The sequence below is a fragment of the Melanerpes formicivorus genome, unplaced genomic scaffold, assembly GCF_026170545.1.
Source record: "Melanerpes formicivorus ecotype bairdi unplaced genomic scaffold, bMelFor1.0.p_v2 SCAF_21, whole genome shotgun sequence".
Classification (NCBI taxonomy): Eukaryota; Metazoa; Chordata; class Aves; order Piciformes; family Picidae; genus Melanerpes; species Melanerpes formicivorus.
Window position 1 is genome coordinate 6,093,728 of NW_027142373.1, and position 21,133 is coordinate 6,114,860.

The window sequence follows — 21,133 nt, forward strand, 5'->3', positions numbered from 1 at the left end:
AAGGACACATTTGGAGCAACATGTAAAAGAGGAGATGCACCAGCAGCTCCAGTGCCCCCTCCTTCGGCATTGATGCCTTCAAGCTTACCCTACACTCAGCAGCACCAATGGCCCTGTGATTCAGAGGCTGGAGCATTTCTCAAGCCCTGACATTTGGGGGCTGGTGAGGACCCACTGTGGTTGCAGAGTTCACATATAAGCAGGCTGGGAGGATCTCTCCATCCACAGCAACTCTCAGTGACAGCTGAGTCACTAGCACTGCCATTTTGATGGTGGAGCAGAGGATGTGTTGACAACATCCGTGGGAAAATCAACCCCATTGCTCCAGAGAGCCAAAAAGCAGTGGTAGCCCCAAGGCTGGGATCCCACAGGACCAGGACCTGATCATGGTGCAGGATAACACCGGTGGGGATAAGAGACATAGGGGCTGGTGGAAGGAAATCAAGTGGCTGTTTCCATGCAGCAGACAAAACAACAGCATCTGGAAATGCAGAGGGAGAGAAGGCAGCTCATCATGCTGGTGTGAACATGGGCTGCATTACATGGGCCAAGAGATGTGCAAGCGATTCAACATCCCAGTGCCAAGCTGGGGTGCAATGTGACAGCCCCAGCACCAAGGACTGCACAGGGAGGACTGCTCCCCATGAGGGGAACAGGCAGATCAGGCAGCTCTGCCTGAGCACTACCTCCTCTACCTACTAGAGAGGTTGCAGCCATCCCATGCCCATCCCTGTGCCCTCGCTGCTGTCCTGGGCAGCCCTAGAGGAGCTGGCAGAATGAAACTTCTTTTTCCCAGGCTGCCACAAACATTTGGAAGGAGAAGGGGAAGGGAAACACAGTCTGATAGCAAACACTGTGACCAGACTGGGAATGGATCTCATTTCTCCCTCTCTGCTTGGGGGGTCTCAACCTAGCAGCTCTCAAATGAGCTGCAACATACTGCAGGATCCAAATTCCACTGCTAAGCATGGCACAACCAGCTCCCATTTGACTCACACAAGCTCTTGGGCTATTTAGAGAGATTAATCATTTGCTCTCCTCTTTGATTCTCACGCTGCTCACTCCATAAGATTATTAAACAGCTTTTCTACCTAGGCAAACCCTGCCCAGCTCCCTGTCCTGCTCCAGCATTAACTAGGGGCACACAGAAAGAAGGGTAGAGGTTTCTGCTCATTTATTGTGCAGCTCTTATCATCTGTTTGTTTTGGACTTCACAAGGAATAGACAAGCAAGATTGGCACCTTGTGGCCAAGATATCACACCCTCAGCAATATGATGTGGAGGTACAGACCAGCCCCTCTGACCCTTCCCCAGCAGAAAGCCTGATGATAACCAGCTTCAGGCTTTTTTTGGGGACAGAAGGAGCACAGCATCTCTGGGTTTGCAAAACATTGTGCATAAGTGTCCCTGGCTCTTGTAAATGTGTTAAAAAATAAAAGCCTTTAAGAGCTTCCAGATGTTCTGTTTATGTTGTGGTGTTACCCAGCTCCATCCTCCGGAGGCCAATCTGCAGCCTCAATGAAACTGCAGCAGCCAAGGGGGACAGCAGGGGGGTGTGGAGGAGGTCCGAACCCTTTTCCTCATCTTTCCCCCAACTTCTTCTGTTAACTCCCACGCTGCTGGTAAATGCACCAAGAGTGGCTGCAAATCCTTCTTCCAGCTCTGAGTATCTCCCTGCCTCAGGAGCACCATGGGCTTTGCAAAAGGCACTAAGCCCAAATGCCCAGGCTCTAGGGACTACTGGCAGCAGGGACTGAGGCAGGGCAGGGACCTAACACATCAGTGATGCCACCCTGTGCCCGCCCACCTGCTGAGCAAGAAGATCCAGAGGGTCCAAGCCCCTTGGTCTCAGTGAATGGATCCAAGAGCAGGAGCACCTCCTATGAGCTAGGGTTATTCAGCCTGGAGAAGTAAAGGTTCCTGGGAGACCTTACTGTGAAGTTTCAATACTTAAAGGGGCCAATAAGAAAAATGGGGACAGACTTTTTAGCAGGGACTGTTGTAACAGGGAAAGGGTTGATGGTTTTAAACTAAAAGAGGGAGATTCAGACTAGGTACAACAAAGACCAGTTTTATGCTGAGGGTGGTGAGACACTGGCCCAGGTTGCCCACAGAGATGATAGAAGCCCCATCCCTGGAACCATTCCAGGTCAGAGCAACCCAATCTAGTTGCAGACATAGAATCATAGCATTGTCAGGGTTGGAAGAGGCCTCAAGGATCATCCAGTTCCAACCTCTGTGCCATGGCCAGGGACACCTCACACTAGATCAAGTTGCTCAGAGCCACATCCAGCCTGGCCTTTAAAACCTCCAGGGATGGGGCTTCTACCACCTCCCTGGGCAACCTTGTTCTAGTGCCTCGCCACCCTCATGGTGAGGAATTTCTTCCTGACACCCAATGTGAATCTACTTATTTCTAGTTTTATTCCATTCCCCCTAGTCCTATCATTACCTGACACCCTAAAAAGTCCTGCAGACTGCAGCAGAGTTGGACTAGTTGACCTTTAAAAGCCCTTTCCAACCAAAAGCATTGTCTGCTCCTATTCTGTGAACGCCACATCTACCTGACCAAGCCCTGAAGGTTTACCAAAACCTACCTGCCACTGGGGTAGCGACCTGACAGGGCACAGAGCCTCGTCAACAAGCCTTGGGCGTAGCCACACACACACAGACGTGCGTGTGCAGGGAGCCCAGCTCGGGACTCTTTGCACAGGGCGTTGCAGGTCCAAGGCGCTGCTTTTGAAGTTCCCCTGAGGAGCTGCATGGTTTGGTAGCAATCAAAGCTCCATAAAGCGCAGTACCGCCGCTCCGCGCCCGGGCTCTGATCTGTTATCTCCTCGGCAGGGAGGAGGGCAGGCATCAGGGCAGGCATCGCAGCGGCTCATTTGAAAATGTGTTAGCACCCAGAGATCAAAGGCACTTCCTGCTCTGCTCCACCCTGGCTAAGCTTTTGGGCCAGCTTGGTCCTACCTCGGGCCAGGATGCAGCCGGAGCACTGGGGGATGTGCTGTTGGTCTGGGAACCAGCACACAGCCCTGCTTCCTGCAGCCATGGGGATGGAGGCACTGGGAATGGAGGTGAGGAGTCCAGCCCAGGTGGATACTACAAGATGTCCTCTTCCCCTTGTTAGAATCACAGAACAGTTTGGGTTGGAAGGGACCTTTAAAATCATCTAATTGGGCAGAGACACCTTCCACTAGACCAGGCTGCTCAAGGCCTCATCTAAAGTAGCCTTGAGTAATTTAGGGGAGGGGGCAGCTACAGCCTCCCTAATGGTAGGGACATTATCATGTCCTTACTGTGTGGATCAGAGTTGCCCAGGGAGGTGACAGAAGCCCCATCCCTGGTGGTTTTTAAGACCAGGCTGGATGTGGCTCTGAGCAACATGATCTAGTGTGAGGGGTCCTTGCCTGTGGCAGGGGGGGTTGGAACTAAATGATCCTTGAGGTCCCTTCCAACCCTAACAATTCTATGATTCTATGATTGTCAGCCTCCAGGCAGAAAAATGGAGCCCAGGTAGGCTCAGTGCCATGTGGGTGGCTCAATTTAACCACAAGCTTTACAAGAGAGCACTTGATTTTGTCCCAGAGACACTCCCAATGGAGGGCCGTCCTCTCTGGCCTCTTGTGACCTGAACAAACCCCACTCAGGACAAACTTCCCTCCTTCCCCACCATCTGCACATTGCTCAGCACTAAACCTACACAGAGAGTAAGATCCCAGGTGCAATTTATGTTTTTCCCCAGGCCAGTTGCCTCCTTTACAAACCCTGTGCTTGCCAGCAAGGCATCACCTGCTTCTCTGCACCCTGGACCACTCTGGCCTCAGGAGGACAAGCAACAGCAACAGCAAGAGCAGCACAGCCAGGCCACACACCACGAGCCCCAAGGCCACAAGTGCCTCCTGGACATCAGCCCCCACACTGTTGTTGTTCTCTTCACCAGCCCACCACAACATCCCAGGAGAGCAGAAGGGATACATCAGGTGCTGGAACAAGGGCATGAGCTGTCTCCAAGCACAGCAGCAGCCTTGGGAAGAGTGCATAAGTCCAGAGCAAACAGAGGAGGAGGTGCTGAGTTTGCAGCAGATGATTTCCCGTGCATTTGAAGATGAGGATCTGCCTCCTGTCCCGTCCCCCTGATCATGTACTTGCAAGGAGCAGAACAAAGCACAGGAATAGAAACAGGACTTTTGGCTACAGAGGGTGGGAGCATTGAAGCTACAGACAGCTTGAGCATAAACTGTGTGGGCAGCAAAGCCAAACAGGAAAGGAAACCAACAGGCAGGGAAACGATTCTGGCAGCACTCTCCTTATGGCTCGCTGAGCACTCATCCCTCCCTCCTGCTCCCTCTCCCGGGTGTCCTTCCCTCAGACCCCTCGCCCTGCTCAGACATGCTCACAATTCCACTTTTACTGTCAAAACACTTCCCATCTGAAGGGCTGGATTGAGAAAAATGCAGCTAGGGAGCTAGAGCCTGTTTGCAGGAACCAGTCCTAGCAGAGCCATGCTAGCACTTCACTGCATTGTCCCAGGCTCAGCGTGGCCCCAAACCCCTGCAAAGAGTAAGAGGAGCCCCAATGTGTCCAGACCTACAGAGGAGAAGAGGGACTTGGACAAATTAAAGGATCTTCAAAGGGATGGAGCTTCGTACCTGCCCACCCTGATTGGCCTGACACCTTCCAACCCCCAAAACATGGAGGTGCGGGAGGATAGAGAGGAGGGATGACAGGAGGGACAGAGCTGTGCTGTGCTCTTCACATCCCAGACAGTGACTTCATACCAGCTTTAAAGTGATTTAGAGTTTAGAGATGCAGGTTTATTCACATGCCCCAACGTGCTTAATGACCAAAGTGCTCTTCAGTGAACCCAGCAATGGATTGTAAAATAAAGTCAATGAGGCAAGTGGATTAAAGAGGAAAAAAGCAAAAGATCTGAGGAAGAGATGAAACAGACCTGTTGAGTCACAGCCTGTGCCTGCCAACCTGTGGTGTCCTCCTGAGCCTCAGCAGCCTCCTGTGCCCCTGCAAAAGGACCCCTGCCACCACTATCCCCCCTTGCAGACAGCCCCCCAGGCAAGTTGGAGCAGGGTGTGACCCCAGTGCCACCTAAGGGACCTATCCATCACTCTCTGCTTGTTTGCACACGTCCCATCTCACATGGGGCTGGGGCTCCTCACAACTTGTTCCTTCTCTTCTCCTGCTTGCTGTTTCTGCCAAGTCAGCCCTGCTCCACAGGGCTCCCAGTCCCCACCACCACTGCACAGTAGAGGTGACAATCCCAGGAGATGATTTGGGATGGAACCCTGAGGAAAAAGTTCTTGCCATGCTGTCTGCCCCATTACCAACACTGCGAGGTGTGCCATGTCCTCACATGGCACATGGTGGGATGTCCAGCACTCCTCCTCCATCTGAAACAGATGCCTCCAGCTTTATGCTCCCACACAGGGGCAGGTTGGCTAAGCTCCATGGGGGGCTCAGGCTGGTCCTGGGGACCCTAACCCCAACCTCCACCTCCCCCACACACCCCCGCTAGCATCTCACAGCTCCATCTGGTGGAAGTGAACCACCAGGCAGCCCTGCTTTGAGGCAGGTGAAGCCCACTCCAGTGTGGGTGGGTGTGCAGGCATGGCAGTAACCTACAAGCACCATCCCACAGGGCTTCTTCCTCCAGTGTGTAGCCAAGCTGGCCACGTCTCAGCCCAGACAGTAAATCCCAGCCCAGAGTCCCATGGAGACCTTCAGGCAGCAGAGAAAAGGAGCCCAGCAGTGCCCAGGCTGTGTGACCCTGCCCCATCGCTCTCCCCATCCTGCACATGAACACACAATGAGATTTCAGCATCCAGAGCTGTGTGAAAACCACACTCAAGGGGATCATTCCCATATGAAAGTTGAGTGATCCAGAAGAAAAAACAGCAGGGTGGCAGAAGGAGAGCCCAGCCTGCCCCCAGGCAAATAACATCTCCCATGTCCCTGTCCTGCCTCCTCGGACACAACTTTGGAGCAGTGTCTCATTCAATGTGACTTTAGCTACAAAAAAAAAAGAGACCTCAGGCTGAGGGCAACCCTCCCCCACGGCTGCAAAGCAAATGAGCCTTCTCCTTAAACCAGCAGACTCTGTTGCAAGAGGCAACCTAATTCCAGGAGTTTCAGTCCAAAGAGATTATCTTCGTTTACTAAGGCTAAGCATGCGCCACAGAAAGCCTTGCCAGAGCCCCAGCCAGCCTCAGGAGAGATGTCATTAAAGCTCCTTCAGCTAGAGGAAGCAAAGCAAGTGTTCTGTTCCCATGCTGCCCTTGCTGGTAACGTGTTAATAAATAACTGTGGCCCAGACAGGTGCTGTCAGCTCCGTGGCAGAGCTGCTGTGAGTCACCGACCTGCAGCAGTGCAAACTGCCATGAGTCATGGGGAGATGGTCCCTTTAACCCAGCACATGTTCATGCACTCACCCAGGTGTGAGCAGGGATCACAGAATCACCCAGGGTAGAAGGGGCCTGTAAAGGTCATCTAGTCCAACTCCCCTGCAGTGAGCAGGGACACCCTCAGCTAGATCAGGTCACCCAAAGCCCTGTCAAGCTCCACCTTGAGTATCTCCAGGGATGGGGCCTCAACCACCCTTCTGGGTAACCCGTTCCTGTATTCAACTACCCTCGTAGTAAAGAGCGGTGGGGGGTGGAAGAGACCAAAGGAGATTATCCAGTCCAACCCCCCTGCCAAACCATGATCACCTAGGGCAGGGGCACAGGAACATATCCAGAGTGGCCTTGAAAGTCTTTAGAGGAGACTCCACAACCTCTCTGGGCAGCTTTTTCCTGTGCTCTGCCATCCCCACAATCAAAAAGTTCTTCCTCATGTTGAGGTGGAACATTCTGTGTTCTAGTTTGTGTTCATTGCCCCTTGTCCTATCACAGGAGATGACTGTCCTCTTCTTCTTGGCACCCACTCTTTGAATGTTTATAAACATTAATAGGATCTCCTCTCAGGCTGCTCTTTTCCTGATTAAGCAGCCCCAGGTCTCTCAGCCTTTCCTCATCAGACAGATGTTCCACTCCCTTCCTTGGACAATCTCTAGTATATCCCTGCCCTGTTGAACTGGGGATGCTCAGCACTGGACCATGAAGGGGTCAGCCTATATGAGACCCCCCCCACCTCAATCCTGGCACCAAGTCCTGCTACCCAAAGGTAGTAAAGGCTATTTAAGAGGTCACTCTCAGATGTAACACCCCAAAGACACTCTCAAGGTTGAGCAGCAGGGGTGAGAATTTTCAGGAAGGGCTCCATGTCTGCACCCAGGGTCACAGCAGCCTCCTGCTCTCCCATCAGAGAAACAAAAAGGGAATGGCTGTAATTGGCAATGCACCCCAGAGGATGAGAATCCAGGATATTTGTTGCTCTTGGCCAGCTGGGGATGGAGGTATCCCATGCATTAACGCTGGCAGAGGCTCAGCACCACCGGGATGTGCTTGGAGCACAGCATCTGCTGCAGCCGAAACCATCACTCCCAGGAGCAGGGGCAGGTTTCCTCCTCTAACACCAGCCCTGATCAACATCCACAGGCACTCATCCTAGAGTAAGTGAGACTAAAAATAGAACTTTAACCCCCCACCCCCAACAGAAACACCTCTGACAAGTTCCTTGCTCACGTACTCCAACCTGTTCTGCATGTGGGACGAGGCCGTGTCCTTCTCTGGCTCTTTCGAGCAATTTTGCCCCCTCCTTCCCTGCAAGAAAAGCCATTCTTCCTTCAGAGCCATGTGTCACAGGGAGGCTGACAGGCAGATGAAAGAATGAAGAAAGTCCCATCCTCCTTCATTTTTGCAACGAGGAGATAAGCCCAGAACGGTGTCAGGGCTTAGACAATGTGGACTCCCCGGCGAGGCGGCAGGTTTCGGGCAGGCTCTTGGGGCCTGATGACAGTTGTGGCTCCTTTATTAAAAGCATCCCCAAAGTGATGACCCTCTGACAGCCTGATGGATGGGTCTGAGCAGCAAAAACTATCTTCCCTGAGCATGAACTTTGTTTACCTCACAGCATTTTTGCTTCTCCAGCTGGAACTCCACCAATCCCCCAGTGCAGGCAGATGAGAGCTGAGTAGCCACCTTTGGTTTCTGCCATCTGCAGGAGCCCCTGATGAACCGTAGGGTTCCTGAGCTCTTCCAAATCAGCTGGAGGGCTATTTCCCCCTTCTCACCAACAGGAAAAGCAAACCCTGGAGCCTCCCAGGGAAAGGGGATGCCCCAACTGCAGAGGCAGCCCAGCTGATCATAGTGTGACCTCCAGAGCAGACATGAGGGCTTCCCACAACCCTGAGCAGCCCCACATGGGCAGCACCGCTCCTTCATCAGGTCAGCAGCACCTCCTGCATCCAAGTAGAGGTAAGCAGGGATGGAACTCCAGGATAAAAGGGATTACAGGGGTGTACTGTCCCTATTCTCACACACCTCTCTGCTCTCATCCTGGTGCAGCAGCGCACTGGCTCACAGGATGGGGAAAGCACTGCAAAACCTCCTTGTTTGTCTCCAAGAAGGTGATGGATTTGGCTATGTCACTCCTGGGGTCCCATCCTGATGATGATCTCTGCTCCCCATAACCTGGGGATATTCAAAATCCTCACAGCTGGTCGAGGTGTTTTCTGGAAGGCTTTGAATGAGGGAGTGATTCTAGACAAAGGCACAAAAGCTCCCACACAGGAGTCCTACCCTTGGGAGAGGCAGGATCCCTGCCACCATCCCTTGGCCTCTGAGACCAGCCCCACCAGCCGGGGAGGGAGTGAGGGAGGAAAACCCATCCGGCTGCACATTTGTTTCGCAGCTTTGAGCTGATTTCTACCCCTGGGGATTACCAATTTAAGCAGTGTTTTTTCCTGTTCTGACCCTAAGCTGATTAATTCTTCTCCCCCTATTCCCCTCCTTCCTTTTGCATGGAAAAAAAAAAGAAAGAAAGAAAGTAAAGAGGATCTGAAATGCTGGCAAAGTGTGGCAAGGCCGAGCCAGGCAGGGAGAGCAGCACCAGAGACACCCAGCACCAGCAGAGCAAAGGGAAGATGCTCCCACAGCCTGTGGCAGGTCAGATCCTGTCTCCCCTACAGAACCACTATCTGTCTGTCCTGTGCTGGTCAGGTTCAAACCACAGCTTCACCATCTTGATCTCTTGCAGCTTCACCATCTTTATCTTTTTAGCACAAAGGAATCGATAGCCCTGAGGGAGGGGAGAAACCTCCCCATCCACTGAGCCCAGCCGGTCAGGGTGAGGCCCAGCAGCAGCATCACTCTCCTGGTGCAATGGAAAGAACTGGCTTGTACCAGAGGCGTTGGTGGGGACTCATCCAAGAGCAGCAGAACTTGCCCTGGCACGATCCTGCTGCTGCTTTCTGAGTGCAGAAGCCTCCTTGTCCAAGATCTGTCGCTTGCAGCAGCACGTAGCCCAGCACACAGTGGGGTTTGCTGCTCCTAAGAAGGAGGACTGGTGGATGAAAAAAATGCAGCTCTCAGGGACCCTGCAGAGTGATGGCTTCCAGGCATGTCTTTGCTGAAGTGACACAGGTGTTTGGGGACAGGCTCCAATTGGACAAGCCACATCCCATCACCATCACAACTGCAAAGGGGCTCCTCACTCATTTAGCTCTAGCAGCCAGAGAAAAGCAGTTTTACCTGCAGATCTCTCCATGCTAGAGCCTGATCCCTAATGAGAGCCAGTTCTGGTCATTCCTCTCCCCATAAATCTGGACCAAATTCAGGTCCCACTGCTAGAGCCACCCAGCTCACCCAAGACAGGTTAAGCCTTTGTCATCTTAGAGCAGCTTTGCACCCAGACACACTTCCATACCCCTCAAATCTAGATATCTTCCCATGGGAGCCACCAAACATTTACCCACCCAATGGTCCTCTACCCCATCCACAGGATCCCTGCCTACCCTGCACTGTGGATAGAGTCTTGCAACAGAAAGTCATCAAGTTATTGAGGTTGGAAGAGACCTTTGAGATCAAGCCAAACCACTCACCTAGAGCTTGCACTCCCACTGCTGCTGCTAAGCTACTACGCCACATCCCTGAGCACCACATCTGTGCAGGGATGGTGACTCCACCACCTCCCTGGGCAGCCTGTTCCAATGCTTCTTAACCTTTTCTGTGAAGAAATTTTTCCTAGCATCCAACTTGGGCCTCCCCTGGCACAACCTGAGCCACTTCCACTCACTGCTTGTGAGGCAGAACACCACCTTGTTCCAGCCTCCTTTGAAGTAGTTGTAGAGTGTGATGAGGTCTCCCCTCGGTCTCCTCTTCTGAAGACTAAACACCCCCAGCTCCCTCAGCCATTCCTCACCAGACTTGTGTTCAAGGCCCTCCACCAGCTTAGTTGCTCCTCTTTGGCACACTCCAGCACCTCAGTGTCCTAAACAATCCTCAGTTAATTGTCCCAAATCGCACAGTGAGCCCAGAGCAGGACCAGCTATGCCAGAACATCTCTCACAAGCAGCCACAGGTACAGCCTGTGCAGCAGGAAAGCCTGGAGCATACCCATCCCTATAAAAAGATAATTACACAATCTGTGGTGGTAAATTAGCACAGCAAAACACTGATCAGTTCTCACAATGGACTTCAACACCAGAGCAAGAGATAAAATTACCTCTCACCCACAGTGAGAGGGGCCCCCAGGTCAGGATTAGGGTTTATTGCTGAGGCAAGGTGGGAAGCTTCAGAATCACCCAAAATATGGCCCTTGGAGAGGGGCAAAGTCAGGATGTTAGTCCTTTCTGGATGCTGGAAACTGGAGGGCAACAACAAAAATCCTTTAGGTGCATAAATGAAAGCAGAAGTTTGAGGCACAAAGTCGCTGGTGGCTTGTTTTCAAGTGGTAAGGCATAAAAACTGGGGATCTTTTCTTTCAGTCACAACATTTCAACAACGTCCCTCTGAGTAGAATAAAACAGGTGAGACACTGGAATGGGCTGCCCAGGGAAGTTGTGGATGCCTCATCCCTGGAAGTGTTTAAGACCAGACTGGGTGAGGCTTTGAGCAACCTGCTCTAGAGGGAGGTGTCCCTGCCCATGGCAGGGGGACTGGAGCTAACTGATCTTTAAGGCCCCTTCCAACTCAAGCCATGCCACGATTCTATGAATAAAACAAGTCTCACAGCTGGCCCAGTCCAACCCAAGGTCACATAGCCAAAAGAACAAAACAACCTCCCTGCAAACAAACCCACAACTCAAAACCCATCCTCACCCTACAGGCAAAGCCTGATGTGCCCCATCAGTGGGTGCCAGAGCCCTGCCACTGCCTTGGGTCCTACCCTGGGTTCTTCTCATCACCCACAGATCTCAGACTAAAACTAACAATGTCCAGAGAGAGAGAGAGAGAGAAACTAATCCTCCACACCCTGCCCTCTGGGGCTCAGAAGAAAAATATCTTTGTTTTCAATTAGATTTGTTGAAAGTGGGGAATGGACTTAATAAAAAAAGAATTAATGTTTTTATTACACAAATCTATTGCTGATCATCCTGCAAGTGAAACTTAATCATCTGTGGCCACTTTGGGGACTATTTGGGCTTGGCACCACCCAGTGAAGCTGTGGTGTGTTTCTCTTGGGTAGTCCCAAGTGGTAACAAAAAAACCTACAGCACAGGAGGTTCCACCTCAACAGGAGGAGGAGCTTCCTCACTGTGAGGGTCACAGAGCACTGGAACAGACTCCCCAGAGAGGGTGTGGAGTCTCCTTCTCTGGAGACTTTCAAGACCCATCTGGATGCACTCCTGTGCAATCTGTGCTAAATTCTATAGTCCTGCTCTGGCAGGGGGGCTGAACTCAATCTCCAGAGGTCCCTTCCAATCCCTACTATCCTGTGATCTGTGATCTCTGGCCCCCAGCAGAGCAGGAACACAGAACTGCTGCACTGCTGTGCCAGGCAAGAGGGCTCCAAAATTCAGTGCTGGGATGGGGAAGGTTGAAGATGAGGATTTGGTGACCTGAAAGTCCCTGGGGATCATTCCCAGCAGGAAGGAAAGCAGGCAAGACCCACTGGCCAAGCCAGCCATGTGGGTGACCTCAGCAGAGGGCATGCAGACATGTACTTTCAGCTGAGCATTTCCTAGAATTAGTCAGGAATTTTTTGAAGCTGTTACTGGCAGAGAGATGCCAACTGGTTAAACCTTCAACTTGATGCAGGAATATTAAAAAAAAGAAGAAAAAAAAAAAAAAAGAAGTAGGTCAGAGAAAAAAGCATCCAAGTGAAAAGCTCCTTGTTCCTCAGCAACCAAGCCTGCTGTGCCACCCCTGGGTGAAAGGCTTGGGGAAGGATCGATGTGAGGTGCACCTGGAAAAGCTCTCAAACCTCGGGGATCTGACAGGGCAGAGCAGTGCCTGTGGAGAGAGGACATTGGCAGCGCTGCCACAGTGGGGCTTCTGCTGCCAGGGCATGCTCAGCCTGCCCCAGCTTGCCCTTAGCCACAGGGCAGACACCAAGTTTGTACAATTCCTGCATCTTTTCCAGTTATTCCAGGGACTCTGCTGTTCAGTTTGAAGCACAGATTGCAGCAGAGCAGTAAATGCCTGCTCCCATCATCAGGGCAACTTCAGCCTGGAGTTTTCAACATGCCCTGGGGCAAAGAAAGGAGAAGAGAGCCGAAAGGCAGTGATGTTCTGACACATGAAATGCAACCAGGGAATTGCACAGAGACATAGAATGGTTTATGTTGGAAGGGACTTTTTAATGTCATCATAGTCTGACCCCCCCTGCAGGCAGGCACTTGCTGTGATAGGATGAGAAGGAATGGGTTGAAGCTTGAGGAGGGGAGATTTAGACTGGAGATTAGGAGGAAATTCTTCACAGTGAGGATAGTGAGACACTGGAACAGGTTGTCCAGGGAGGTTGCAAATGTCCCCTCTCTGGAGGTGTTCAAGGCCAGGTTGGATGAGGCCTTGAGCAACCTGGGCTAGTGGAAGATGTCCCTGACCATAGCAGAGGGGGATGGAACTAGATCATCTTTAAGGTCCCTTCCAACCCAAACCATTCCATGAATTCATGAATCTGCACCTGCTGTGTGATCCCCAAAACCTGCTACCTGGGGCAGCAGTGAGTTTCATGTGCCCCACTAAAGATTCCAAAACCACCTCAGAACCTAACAGGGTTTGCTTAGGACAGGGACTCACCTCAGTATTTGCCACCTAAACCCTGTCAGCAAACAGCAGCAATGCTGTGTTGACCTCTGGGATAAACCTCTTCAGCTTCACCTACCCAGCCTCACAAGCATCACCTTCCCATCACTGATGTCCAACGCAAGATCCACGTAGAGATGGAATTTTGGAGGAAATCTACTTTTCCCAACAAATGTAGATGATTGCCCCAGGAATCATGGGGCACACCCCAGGCCTCTCCCCTCCTGAGCCAGGGAACAGCTGATCCCTGTTCAACACTTTCACATATCCTGGCTGTAATTTTACTGAGCTAATTCAAGCACCCACAGCCATGTCCACGTTCAAGACCTATCACACAGCACCCACCATGGAACCTAGCCTGCTGCTGCCACAGCCACCTCCTGCCATCTGAGTTTTGTTGGGTTTAACTGAGAAAATAAAGGAAAAACCAAAACCACCATAGAAACCCTCCTCTCCCACCCCCTGGCTTCATTTTTCATTTGCCCTGATTTATTCATTGGCCTATTGCCTTTTACTAGGCTCTCCCTGCTGGAGCTGGAGTGTTTCCTGCAGGAAGGCTGCGCACATTGCAGCTTGAGTGTCCTGCCACATACAGCCCAGGTTAGAGCCTCTCCTGCTCCCCAGCAGTGAGAGCTGGTCCCCAACATCATCATTTTGATTTGCAGAGGAACACATTGGCTGCAGCTGCATCACCTCCAGGTGCCACTGCAACATCCATCCCTCCACCCATAGCAGGTTGTAGTCCAGCCCTGCTTATCCCCAGAGGCAGGGCTCCCCACTTGCAGGCTCCTTTCAGGTCTCTGCTCTCAGTTCCCTGCACTCTAGACCACAAAAGGGAGTCTACAACAAAGCAAGCTTCCAAGAAACATGCTTTCATGTGATAACAAAAGAACTGCAGGAACAAAATATGATTTTTTTTTCCAAAGCTACACCCACTTCTGTGTTGTTTTAAAATCCATCCTCTTTCCTCAGAGATAGAATAGTGCCAGAGCAACAAGAAACCAAATCACTCATCCTGCAGCCTCATGATCCTCATCCAATAGTCACAAGCATCACAGCAACAAAGCCCATGGCATCACACATGAGGATGAGCAGGTTAGGGAAGAAACCTGAGGAAGGCAAGAGGAGCCTGGCACTGGCCAGCCTTCCTCCCTCAGCTTCCACTGTTGCCTTGGGCACAATCCAGGGCACAGTGCCCACAAGAGAATTCCCACCGGATGAGATCTACATCTCATTTAATTAAATTTTTCCTTTTAGATCAAATAAGACTTTGCCCAGCCAAGGGCTGGAGGAATAGAGCTGGCCAGCCACCAAGCCCCAAGCCCACTGGGCTTCCCCTCCCACAATGGGTGCAGGAGCTGGAGGAGAGGTTCACCCAGCATCCAAGAGGGCATTCAGAGGACCTGGAGACCCACGGGTGGGTGAAAATCCATCCTTTACTGAGGGCAACCCACATGCAATGCTGCTAAGCCATCCAATGTGCTGGGTTTCTGATGGCAGGAAAAGACTTGATGAAATGAGTCATGTGGGGAACAGGCTCTGTGGTTTTCCAGCTTTTCACCAGCTTTCGGTCCTCTCCTCTGCAGATTCTCCCCAAGTCCAGACCTGGACCAGGCAATCACAGATCCCTAGCCCATTAAGACACTGCATTGTGTGGTGCCTCAAACTGAAGAGGGAAACTGGAAACCTACCCCAACCTGTAGCCCTGACCAGCCTCTGTGATGAGGGGGAGCCCCACCAGCCCCAGCCTTCAGCCATTCAGCTCCTCCAAGCATCTCACTGAGGATGGCACTGCTAAACCTGCTCTTGCACCCTGGGGAGGAGTGTGGGTGCATCCCCCAGCTCCTGTCTGCCCCCTGGCACAGCTCCACCAGTTCAGCCTGGGTAAAAGTGCTGGAAGCCACGTTTTTCATCAGTGCAGCAAGAGGCTTGGCCTCTCAACAGCCAGGGCTTTTTTAAATAATATATGTATCAGTCTCACTGTGCTGCTGGCTGAGCCCCAGCTGACTGCAACTGGGGCCAATCCCCAGGATAAACACAACCTTACCTAGGTTTAGAAGTGCCAGAAGCATGTAGGCACTGTGCACCATCTCTTATATAAACAGCACTGCAAAAACAGCCCTGAGCGCTGGAGGAACACTTGTAGTACGTTCCCTACACAAGATGAAGTGTTTGGGAACATTACTGCAACAGGTCCCAGAGGGGAGATGCTTTCCTCCCTCCTGCCTGCCCCACACATCATTCTTAAAGGAAACCCCAGGCACGGTGCAGCATTTCCCTCCTCGCCCCAGACGTGAGGCTTTGGTGGAGTCCTGCAGCCAGAAACGCTCTCAGCCACCCAGGGGTTCAGGACACGCAGTTGAAGTCACCATGCTGCTTATGCCTGATAAGGCAGGGTTGAATGATGCAAGTGATGCACAGCAAGGGGTTGGGATGGAGTGGAGCAGGCAGAGGGGGACCCAAGTCTCTGGATGAGCACACAAAGTTGCTGCAGGAAAAGCCATGAGGTACCCAAGAGCCACGTGAAACCCAAGTGTCTGGCATACACTGCCCCCACATGAGGTGCAGCTGCTCTGCATCTGCACTTGCAGAACAAATGCTCCTGGTTTGAGCAACACTGGCCCCCACAGCAACACTTCACCTTGCAGGATGAGCAAAGGATGGTTCCTTACTCACAAAACTTCACCAGCAGGTGTAATGCTTTGGGCTGTGCCAATCTTTTCAAAGCTATTTCAAAGACCTGGGCTCCCCCCAACCTTTCTCCCTCTCCCTGTGCTTGCTTCCTAACCCTTCATTTTCCAGCCAACAGCTGTGGGAGGGTTAAAAAGGTGTGTGTGCACCCGCAGGGCTGGGCTCCCCTCCCTCCTCGCCCCTCTTCCCGGCATGGACTTGGAGACCGGAGGCTCTCCAGATTTAATCTCCAAGACAAACATACTGGAGCTGGAGCCTGCTTCATTTGCACTTAGACCACATATATTAAACAGCAGCAGCCAGGCTTGCAGCTCTGCCCACCTCACCCTGCAGCACCATTGCATCCCCACCTCATTTCTTCCATGCATGTGGTGGCAGGGAGTTGTCAGCAGCTTCGCAGTGAAGCCATGAGGGATGGTTTGTAGCTGGGAGTGAAGAAATCCCCACCACAAGAGCCCCCGTGTCTCAGGGTGGGTCTTTATGGAAGGTGAGGAGCTGGGAGCTTGCACAGGGTCCCTTCTGCCCAGCCTGAGCCACCAGGACAGCCAGATGGATGACAGGAAGGAGGGGAACAGCAGCACCCAAACATAAAACTGGACCATCCGTGTGACTCAGGCTGCTGATCCAGGGAGGACCACACTTCCGTGTCTTGCAGAAACGAAGCCCTGATGAACTGGTTTGTCTCAGGAGAAGCCACTATTTTATTTCCTTTTCTCCTGAGATCCTGGTGCAGTAGCCAGAACCATCAGCTTCTCCTGCCAGCAAACATCAAGAGGAGGTATGGAAGCTGCTAGAAGACACTCAATACCGCCAGGGGTTTGTACAGCATTCAAAGTGGCTATTGTGATGAAGATGAAAATCTCACATCAGACCAGAGCCTGCTAAGTACTGCAACTCACAGAGATGCAGTTGACACCTGGATGGTCTTATTTGGAGAAGGAGGAGGAAGGAAAGGGGCTCCAGGCTATTTGGCAATGGGAGCCTTCCAGTAAATGCTTATCTCACATCTTACATCTCAGTCGGAAGTGGGGAGATTTGGTTCATTTTCCACAGGGAATGGGAGAGGTGAGTCTGCCAGCAGAGATCAGAGCTGCCAGGCTCAGCCCCAGAGCTGTGCTAAGGAAAGGGTCACACCAAGCAATACCAAATGCCACTTTCTGTCCTTAAAACCTGCAGGCAAAAGCCTGCTTTGTGTGAAGTAAGCTTGCTTCACTCCATGAACCAGCATCCTGGACACTGAACTTGTATCACAGAATCACTGAGTGCCAGGTTGGAAGGGACCCTAAGGATCATCCTGGCCAACCTTTCTAGGTAATAGTAGAGCTGAAATGAGCTGGCCCAGCACCCTGTCCAGCGTAGAGGAATCCACCACTTCTCCTGGGAGATGATTCCAGTCTCTAACTGGGAATCTCCCCAGCAGTTGCTTGTCCCCACCACCCCTTGGCTTTTCCATGTGACTCTTTCTGAGAAAGGGAGTCTCCATCCTCCTGGTAGCCACCCGTTGTGTACCAGCACATGGTAATAAGGTCTCCCCTAAGCCTTCTCTTCTCAAGAATGAACAAACCCAACTCTCCCAGCCTTTCCTCACATTTCACCACTGAAAAATGTATTTTCATTATGAAAATGCAAGCAAGCTCAGAGCCTCCACCACAGTCTGAAAACGAGAAGCTCGCATTAGCTCAGAATGGGATGAAAAGCTCGGGATCAGCCTGGAGCTGGCAAGGAGAGCACAGGAAGGGTCTGATGGCTGTTGGGATCCCAAGCACCCTGTGCCACTGCCCTAAATCCAGCCATAAAGTTGCTTTTTGAAGATGATGTACAGATTAACTGCACACGCACACACTCCCCCACCCCCACCCCCTGATGTTTTCATGAAAAAGGCCATTATACCAAAACTGTGGGAGCAATAAAAATATAAATAGTCTTCAAGGCACCACAAAGTGATGCCATTTTAAGTGCATTTATTTTTTTCCTTGAAATCTATGGGGTGGTATTTAAAGTTGGAGGGAGGAGGAGGAGGAGGAATACGTGCTGCTCTGTCCGAACACCAAACACCCCACAGAGCTCTGGTGGTCTCCTAGAGCCAGCCACAGGCTCCAGATTCCCCATTTAATGACCACTCCACACCTTTTATGTGCCATCCCACTAAAATACATCAATCATTTTGCTCTGGTTGCACCCTGAGCATGGTGCCTACCAGCACCCAGCCAAACTCCCCCCACCCTAAAAAGGTTTCTCAATATTTGCCTTTGCGATATCAAAAGGTGGCCACAGCCCAGCTCCTGAGGTGCTCAGCAGCTCACTGGTGGTCCCTAAATAAGCAGCCAGATGATCTCACACCAAACATCCTCAGGTCCTTGTGGGCAGCCTTCATGCAGACCACAGAAACCTTCAAACAAGCCCTCTGAACAGGGGAGGCACAGTTCTCCTCCAGCCACCGTCCTTCTCCAGCTGGGTCCACCCAGGGGGACACATCTCAAAGCAAACTCAGTGTTCTTGGGGTTTACCCAAAATACAAGCCAGGCAGGACAGACAGACGCTGGAAAGGCAAGCAAGAGGGAAAGAAGGAAAACCCACAAGCCCTGTTGCTCCATCCAAGTCACGAGTCCAGTGAGCTCCCTGTGGTTTGGTCAAGGGGAAGAGGATTTTTCCTGGATGGTACAATTCCCTGCTCACATTTCTTCTTGAGCCCAAGTCGGCAGACAAAGATGACAGTTGTCCCTTCACTCCCACCTCTCCAGGCAAAGGGGGACAAACCAAACACTTCTGACACCCTACAGAAGACAGGGTGCCCTGGGGACTGGAGGCTTTTCCTTTCAGGAAGTTGTTCCTTCAAGAACCAAGAAGCTCCTGCATGCTTCCTCAGCCCTGCTGAGACTGAGCTACCCACATCCACAGGCTCCAGGAGGGATGGACTTAGGGAAATTAAAGCAATTGTATCTCCTGCAGCCACGGTGATAATAAGCAACTGGCATCAATGTGCTGAGATGTCCTTGCCTCAGGTCAGCGAGGAGGGTACCACCGGAGAGCATGGAAATTGCTGTACTGCCCAGAAATGGCAAAAGTCCTTGGGTTTTTATTATGTCCCAGTTAATTACTGCTGGTAAAGTCATCAGCAGACCCTGCAAGTCGTTTGCCTCTGTTTATCCTGGCACATCGGTCACCCTGGGCCGCAGCAGCCAGGGCCACCGCACCGTGCTGCAGCCTCTGCTCGTGCAGGTGGCACAAGGAGCATGGAAACCCTGAGCAACATCCATCTCCGTTTTGAGGGGAGTGTGGTAAAGATTCTGCTCTTACCTTCACCCCATGAGTAGAGATTGTATCTCAGGATGGGTTTTCACCCTCCACACCTTTGTTTCAGGACACAATGCAAGTGAACTGTCATTCAGTGATGGTCTTTCAGAAATAACTGAAGCCCAGCCCACAGCTGTCATGCCTTAAGAGGTGATGCAACAAAATTCCTCCTCTCTCACCCATGGGCTTGTTTCACTCCAAAACATTCAATCCAGACTTTTTTATTCTTCTTTCTTTGCCCCTTCCTCCACTGTCACTGAATTTCCCCAATTTTTCACTTGGACAAGAGACAAAACTCCAGCTCCTCTCTGTTTGGTGAGGCAGCAGCATCAATCATTCAGATAAGGAAAATGAGGCACAGGGATATGGTGCAGAACATCTACCCTAGACCCAGAAAAGCTGCCAGGGCTGCAGAGTCATCTACTCACCCCTCCACAGACCTCAGACATGTTCATTGCAGGGGAAGCTGCTGGCATGATGGGCTTGTTTCACCCCGGCAGGCCAGGAGAGCTCTCCTAAAGCAAACAGCTTCACCTCACCCCGGGCATGACAGCAATGACAATATCCGCTTATTAATTAGATGCTGCACCAGTTCCCTGCTACTTTGTTTGAGCTCATCCAAGAGCAGTGCTGGCTCCAACACACACCCCAGCTGCCCTCTGCACTCCCCCTCTATCACTGCACTTTCTGTCCAACCGGTTCTGCTCTCTATTTTTGTTTCAGGAAGGATTATCACCCTGGCCATCTCCAGCTGACAGTGGCAGAAAACCCACCTGCCACCTGGCCAGGAGCAGGAACTGGGCAGCTGGGTCCAGCACAAGATCCCAGAATGTCTTGAGATAGAAGGGACCTTAAAGATCTTCTAGTTCCAACCTCCCTGCCATGGGCAGGGACATCAGTTGAGGAACAAAATCACCTCTTGCAAAGGGAGGGTATTCACCAGCTGCACTTGAGCCAGAGGCTTTTCCAAGGCCAAGACAACAACAGAGTAAGCTGCTATTTGCATTTGAAGCCTCGGGAATGATGATTTGGGAAAGAGGAGTTTTTGCACTGGGCAGAGGGGACAGCTTTGCGGTCTGAAAACATCTGGTTTGCAACACCCTGGAGCCTGTTTTGGCCAAGAGCCTGGTGGTCAGAGCACAGGGGGTCTTAAAGGCGCTGCAGCTGCTGGGGACAGCCTGGCCAGGCTCCTAGCATCCCACGGGCCTCCAGCTACCAACATACATGGCAAATCTGCACATGGAGTCCAAGATGCCATCACAGTTAGTCTCCACCCCAGGTTACCTCGCCCTGGAGCCATATTGGCTTTTCTTGCCTCCGTTTACACACAGAACAGTGGTGGCCAGTAACAGTTTTGTCCTAGCACCTGACCCGCCCTAGCATGCAGCAGCCCTGGGCTAGGATAAAGCAGACAGGGAGAGTCCTGTCCCTACCCAGGGAGAGCCTCTAAGGGCTTGAGTCAGGACCCTGCAGTGGGTTACCATGGAGTTGTTAACGCATCCAGGCTGTGTCACCAAGTCACAGCCTATTCTCCATCACTGCTGCAGCAAAAGGCCTCCTGTGTCACCCTTCAGGCACTGAAACATGTCACTGCCACTTGAAATGGGAGAGAAACTCCAGCTCATAAATCAGAAGGACATTTGAAAGCCAAATCACCCTGGGACTCTGCTTCATCCTATGTCCCTCAGCCCTACAGACTTCACTCTTGCTCCATCCTGGCCTAGGGACAGAGTGGAGATGGATCTGCAGATCCAGGCACTTCCCCCCTGCTCCACCTCAGGGACCATGCATGAATTTTAAAATTTCCTGCCAAGTATCAATTGTGCAGATGTGGAATTCTTGGCAGGGACCTCAAATGTGCTCCCTGAGGTACTAAGGAAAACTCTCCCAAGTACAGGCTTTGGCTGAACACATGTCTGAAGCCCTGTACCCTCATGCTGGGCTGCTCCACACAAGCACTACCATCCTCTGAAGCAACACCCAGGAGGGAAGCAGAGCAAATT

General features: G+C 51.8%; 1 long non-coding RNA gene across 1 annotated transcript in view; it reads right to left on the reverse strand.

Annotated features, from left to right (window-relative positions):
* Positions 1 to 21,133, reverse strand: part of LOC137447559 (uncharacterized) — a 56,321-nt gene that overhangs the window by 1,230 nt on the left and 33,958 nt on the right. The gene's annotated exons all lie outside the window — the stretch shown is intronic.